The following is a 6,069-nucleotide window of genomic DNA, read 5'->3' as shown; positions in this document are numbered from 1 at the left end:
ATTCCTTTTTTGGGATTTTGTTTCCTTATTTATCTTCTGTTTTGTTGATCTGTCCAAAACAAGAGTGCGTTGTTATTGCCACTACTGTTATACTGATATTGATGTGCAGCAATTTTTTTTATAAACTGAGCTTTTTCAGTACATTTATGTTGAGTCCTTTAGGAATCCCTAAACAGTGAGCAGTGACCATTCCTCTTTTACTTTCTATAGCTTGAATATTTTATTTGTACACATATGACTGTCCCTTATTATTTGAGACTGCCATTAATGTGTATTTTTTGAAACTTTCTCTGTGAGCCTGTATTTACTTTGTGCTTGTATGTCTTTTTGTTTGTTTGTTTTTTGGGCCACACCTGGTGACACTCAGGGGTTACTCCTGGCTATGTGCTCAGAAATTGCTCCTGGCTTGGGGGACAATATAGGATGCCAGGAAATTGAACCACAGTCAGTCCTAGGTTCATGAATGCAAGGCAAATACCCTCCTGCCTGTGCCACCACTCCAGCCCCTCAAGTGTGTCTTTTATAAAATAAAAAAGATTAGATTTTGCTTCCTGATTCAACCACCACTCTATTTCTCTTAATTAGTAGGTTTTGTTTATTAACATTTAAAATATTATTGATATGAAGGAATTTTTGCTAACTTTACATAAGAATTTAGGTTGTGTTTTTCTATTTGACTTTTATCTAGGACACAATTCAGTATCCCTTGTGGAGCTGGCTTGGAGACCACAAACACACTTAGCTAGGGCTGGAGAAAGATTTTATTACTAAATAAGATCGAAATGTTATTATACCAATCTTTAATAACACCCTACAGGACACAAATTATTTTTACTTAATATTTTGAACCTAAGACTCAATTCTCTTCTCGCCTATCCTATACTATTTGAGAAATCTTTCTATGCTGTATTTGAGATTTGTTTTTCCCTTCCCATTTTAAGGTGTCCATATTTTTTTACGTTTGCCATTTTGATTGTGATGTCTTTGGGTTTATTTTGTTTGGTGCACTTTGAGGTTTCTGAATCATATAGCATGTAGTTTCATTCTTAGAGTGGGGAAGTTCTCAGATATGAATTTTTTCAACAACTTTTCTTTCCCTTCTTTCTGAATTTCTATGATCCAGAATTGAATCCCCTTAATATTGTTAAATATATTCCTCAAGTGATCTTCATTCAAAATACCATTTTCAAATTATGTTTCTCCTGATGTCTTTGATATCACTGATTCAATTTTAGCTTCTTCCAATTTTGCTGTATTTTTAACCCTCTTCATTTCTGTTTTGAATTAGTTCTTTAGTTTTCCAACCATCTTTATTTATGCTTATTGTTTTTTCTTCCAATTACTTCCTCATTTTAGTAAACATTGAGAGAATTATTTTTCTGAAAGTATTATCAGGCAGTTTAAAAATTCTGATGCAATTCTGGGCATTCAAGGTTTCTATTCCCATGTATTGCTGCAGTTAAACTCATTCTTTTTTTTATTACTGTTATGCCTGTTGCTGAGTGGAAGCTTGAGTTCTAGCTGTTCCAAGCATATCAAGTGATACTCTGTAATATCAATTAACTCTTGAAGCTCTACTGATTTCTGAAGCTACAGGTGCCTTGAAAGGATTTCTTAAATATTTTCAATATTTACTATGCCTATGCAAAAAACACAAATTAATTTTTTGTTATTGTAGTTCTTGTTGTTTTTTATTTTATGTGCTTTGTTTTGTTTTTATTTTAAGACTGTGAGTATTGCTTGGTTGTTGTCTTTATTGCTGTGGTGTGTTTTGGGTTCTTTTGGTTGATTTTTTTGTATAGTCTTTATGTTTTTTTTTCTTTTCTCCTATTTTATTAAATTGATACTTATAGCTTCTAGAAGGACTCCTCCCATTCCTTTCTATTTGATTTTTACCCCCTCTCACTGTTTTTTCTCTTTCTTTTTTATTCCCCTCCAAACAGAACCACATAACTTGAACCATCTTGTTCTGCCTCACAAATAGAGGGGGAAATAATGGAGGGTACCAAGACCAAACAAGTGTATGAACATTAAGTAGAAATAAAAAAATATCATACTTAACCACCAAAGCCAAAGCCAATGACAATGGAGTCTAAATCCAGTCTACAACAAGCTAGACACAGTGGGATTCGAACCACTGTCCTTCCATAGGCAAGACAAATGCCCTACCTCCATGCTATCTCTCTGGCCCAAGGGAAGCTTACTTATATTGTACTTAAATGATTTGATCAGTGATTGTAGCACTATCAATCAGTGATCTAATAATCAGTGATCACTAAAGCCAGTAATACCTATTCAGCAAACTGATCTTTATAGCTACTAGGAGACTTTGCAATTACTTGTACCAGCTTATGAATAGTTATTCCAAACCCAAACCAGGGGGTAGGACTCTGGGGTGTCTGGTATCTCCTGCAACATCTGGTGTTAGTTAATACCTCCCCTTGTGTCCTTGGTGTTGACTATTTCTAGCTGTAACTTAGAGATCGGATGTTGTTCAAGGCTGGGCATTGTCAGTTTGCAGATCCAAAGTCGATACTCTGGGACATGTGTGCTCAGCGTCCTCTCCCTTATGTTGGAGATTGTGTGGTGCATCAGTGTTAGGGAGGCTTCCTTTAGTTTTGATCCCTTGAGACTACACGCTGTCAGTTTGTCCTGCATCTGCAAACCTGTCTTGAGGGAAATATTGACTCTGTGAGAGCACAGTTTAGGATGGCCGCCTTGTTAGGTACCTCAGGAATTGCTTCCTTCAGATCAGGCCAGGTGTGTCTTCAACCTTGTTGGGTTTAAAAAGTCCAAATACTTTTTTTGACTTAGTAAAGAAATGCAGGTCTAAAGCTGATTTTCAGTATGTACCTTTGTGCTCAGCTCTCTAGTGCATATTAGAGGGGTGGGATCCTAACTGTAAGACTTTCTCAGTCATTAAGATTTGAGATTCAAAAATAGCCTTAACCTTTTGAGCAGGGACAAGGCTGCATATCTCTGCAGATATCACTCAATGATGGTTAGGTTTATTGCTCTAAACTAAATATAGTTATGCTCTGTATTTTGGTTAGTTTTGGATCAATTTTGGTTAATTTTATTGCTTTAAATATGGTTCCACATTTTTCATGGCACTGCTTGTAGAAGAACCGCTCCTTTCCTTATTGGATGATCTTGACTCTCTTAATTTTAGTCTTTGTTTTGGGGGCCTCACCCGGTGACACTCAGGTGTTACTCCTAGCTATGCACTCAGAAATTGCTCCTGGCTTGGAGAACCATATGGAACGCTGGGGATTGAATCCAGGTCAATCTAGGATCAGCCACTTGCAAGGCAAATTCCCTACCATTGTAATTTTTATCTCACTATTCTTTTATAGCAATCTTTGTCTAATTTCAGGAAAATGCTATTCTGTTCTAGTTACTATAGACTTATGGTATAGTTTGAAATCAGGACATTTTATATGTGAGACTGTTATTCTTAGAATTACTTTAGTTACTCAAGGTATTTTGTAGTTTCATATATTTCAGATTTTTTTATTCATATAGATAATGCCATTGAAATTTTGGTAAGAATTGAATTATATGTCTATATGTGGTTTTGGGTATATGCATATTTTAGCAATATTATTTTTGAATTGGGATTATAATTGAGCAAGGATATAGCAAATGCTTTGCATGGAGGACTTTTAGATTTAATCAGCAAAATGCATGGTTGTCAAAGATCTTCTGGAATGTTTCTTGAACATTCTACTGGTAATATTCCTGTTTGATTCTGGATATGACCCTTAAGAAAAACAACCATGAATTCTTCTCTTCCACGAAAATGCTCTATCTTTTTTTGTCTTACTTCTTACTACTACTTCTTGTATTACTTTAAAAAATTTATCTCGGGGCCGGAGAGATAGCATGGAAGTAAGGTGTTTGCCTTGCATGCAGAAGAACTGTAGTTCGGATCCCGGCAGTCTATATGGTCCCCCAAGCCTGTCAGGAGCAATTTCTGAGCACAGAGAGCATTGCTGGGTGTAGCCCAAAAACAAACAAACAAACAAAAATTTATCTCTCCAGGTTTTAAGTTTATTTATTAAATGTATTCACAGTTATTTTATTGTTTTTGACACTACTGTTGAGATTTTTTTGATTTTACATACATTTAGTTATTAAGATGTTTCTAGGACCCGAGTACGGGATAATAATAAAAAAAAAAAACCTCTGTCTATGGTAGTATATTTCTTGGCAAGAGGTCACCAAAATAGTGTTCAAGGGATTCAGAAATTACTCCTACCAATAGCTAGTCAACTGGGCCAGAGAGTATTGCCTGCAATGCACAGTGGCCTGACCCAGATTGCTGGAGCTCACCAATATAGCCTCAGTGGCATTCTGAGGGCATGAGGATCCACCAGGAATCTTAGGCAGTGAGGTAGTAAAAGATATGTAGTAAAAGACACGCATTACTGACTACTAAGATATCTTCCCACTCAAACGATTTTGCTTAAGGGTTTAGGCTTGAAAATAGTTCATAAACAAGGAATGAAAGTTGTAGACATATACTTACCTGGCAGGAGAGATACCATGATCATGAAGGTGGTTTTCCCAGGGGGAGGCTTACCCATTGCACTCTGGGTGTGGGAAACTCGACTGCATAATTTGTGGTAGTGGGGGACTGAGTTCGCGCTCTCCCCAAAGGGGGGAAAAAAAAAGTTGTAGATATAGTGAATTTGATATAGTAATAGACTATAAAGTACAAAATTTATAGTGAATAAAAATATTTGTAAGAATCATTTTTATAAAAATTGTTATTACCATAGTTATCATGCAGTAATGCTAATTAAACTTTTTTATAAATCTTATTACCAAATATTACTTATTATACCATATTATTTAATTATTATTCCCATAAAAGAGATAATAATACGGTTTATAGATGTTTTAAGTTAACTATTATCTCAGAGATCTGGAGGCAAGAGCATTAGTATGGGAGATAGGGTGATTGTCTTGCACATAGCCAGTCTGGTTTCAATCTCTGGCATACCCGATAGTCCCCTGAGTACTATCAAGAGTAATTCTTATGGGCAGAGCCAGGAGGAGGCCCTGAGAAATGCTAAATTTCCCCCTCCCCCCAAAAAAGGACAAACATATGTCAAATATTTTCAATTAAAATAAAAAAGATTTTAAAATTTTAAATTTACCTTCGATTATAAATGTATCACACTTTATTGTTTTGCCCAGTAAGTTTTACCTTGAGAAAAATCTCTTTTTCCAGAAAATGTTATATTCCTACATGTCTATGTATATATAGTGTATATATAGTTTTTAAAATGTTCTTATTCTTAAACTTACATAACCTTAATAGAATTTCATCTAGGTTTTCTCTGCATTACAGTTTTATTTCCGAAACTTGAAATACTACCATGCAGAATAGCTCTCTGGCTCCTAAGGTATAACTTTATAGTTTATTGGAAACTGTGTAGTTAGTGAATCCAAATCTAATTCCATGTCTGAAATCTAGGACAATTTTGGACAATAGCTCAGATGCCCTTGGTTGTCTGAGCACAGATGTCCTTCTGAGTGGTTTTGTAAGGCTCTTTCTTGAAATGATTCTATTAGAAGACTATTCAGGATTACAATTGAAGTTGCAACTGAGATCTTGTGAAGAGGTTATAAAGAAATATTTACCAGTTTTATGAAATAAAGAACCGTTACATTTTGCTGCAACATAATAGAATTAGAATTATGTTAAGTAAAGAAAGACAGAAATAAAATTAAATACAGAGAACAAATAAGGAATAGACAATGGCCAATATAACAAGCCTTCATGTCTGACAACAAAATTGATTTTAAAAGGTGGTGAAGGTTTGTTTTGTCAGAGAGTGAGAGAACAGACAAAGAAAGACATATCTAAAAAGGATGGTAAGGGAACAATGGCCCATTGATTGTTGAGTATGAATTAGTGGTCTTGTATGACCAAATGTAAAGATGCTGGCTTGTAAACCATACTCCCTCAATAAACTTTCCCTGTTGTTCAGAATTGAACTTCCGGAAGGAAAGAATAAGTCTTTCATTACAGTGTAAAGGGAGATTGATACCAACCAT

The 6,069-nt window shown here is 35.2% G+C and overlaps 1 pseudogene; it reads left to right on the top strand.

The window, feature by feature from the left end:
- Positions 1 to 4,523: 4,523 nt before the first annotated feature.
- LOC126023265 (uncharacterized) lies at positions 4,524 to 4,660 on the top strand (annotated as a pseudogene).
- The last annotated feature ends 1,409 nt before the right edge of the window (positions 4,661 to 6,069 follow it).

The sequence above is a fragment of the Suncus etruscus genome, chromosome 11 (genome assembly GCF_024139225.1).
Source record: "Suncus etruscus isolate mSunEtr1 chromosome 11, mSunEtr1.pri.cur, whole genome shotgun sequence".
NCBI lineage: Eukaryota > Metazoa > Chordata > Mammalia > Eulipotyphla > Soricidae > Suncus > Suncus etruscus.
This window is presented reverse-complemented; position numbering and strand designations above follow the sequence as displayed.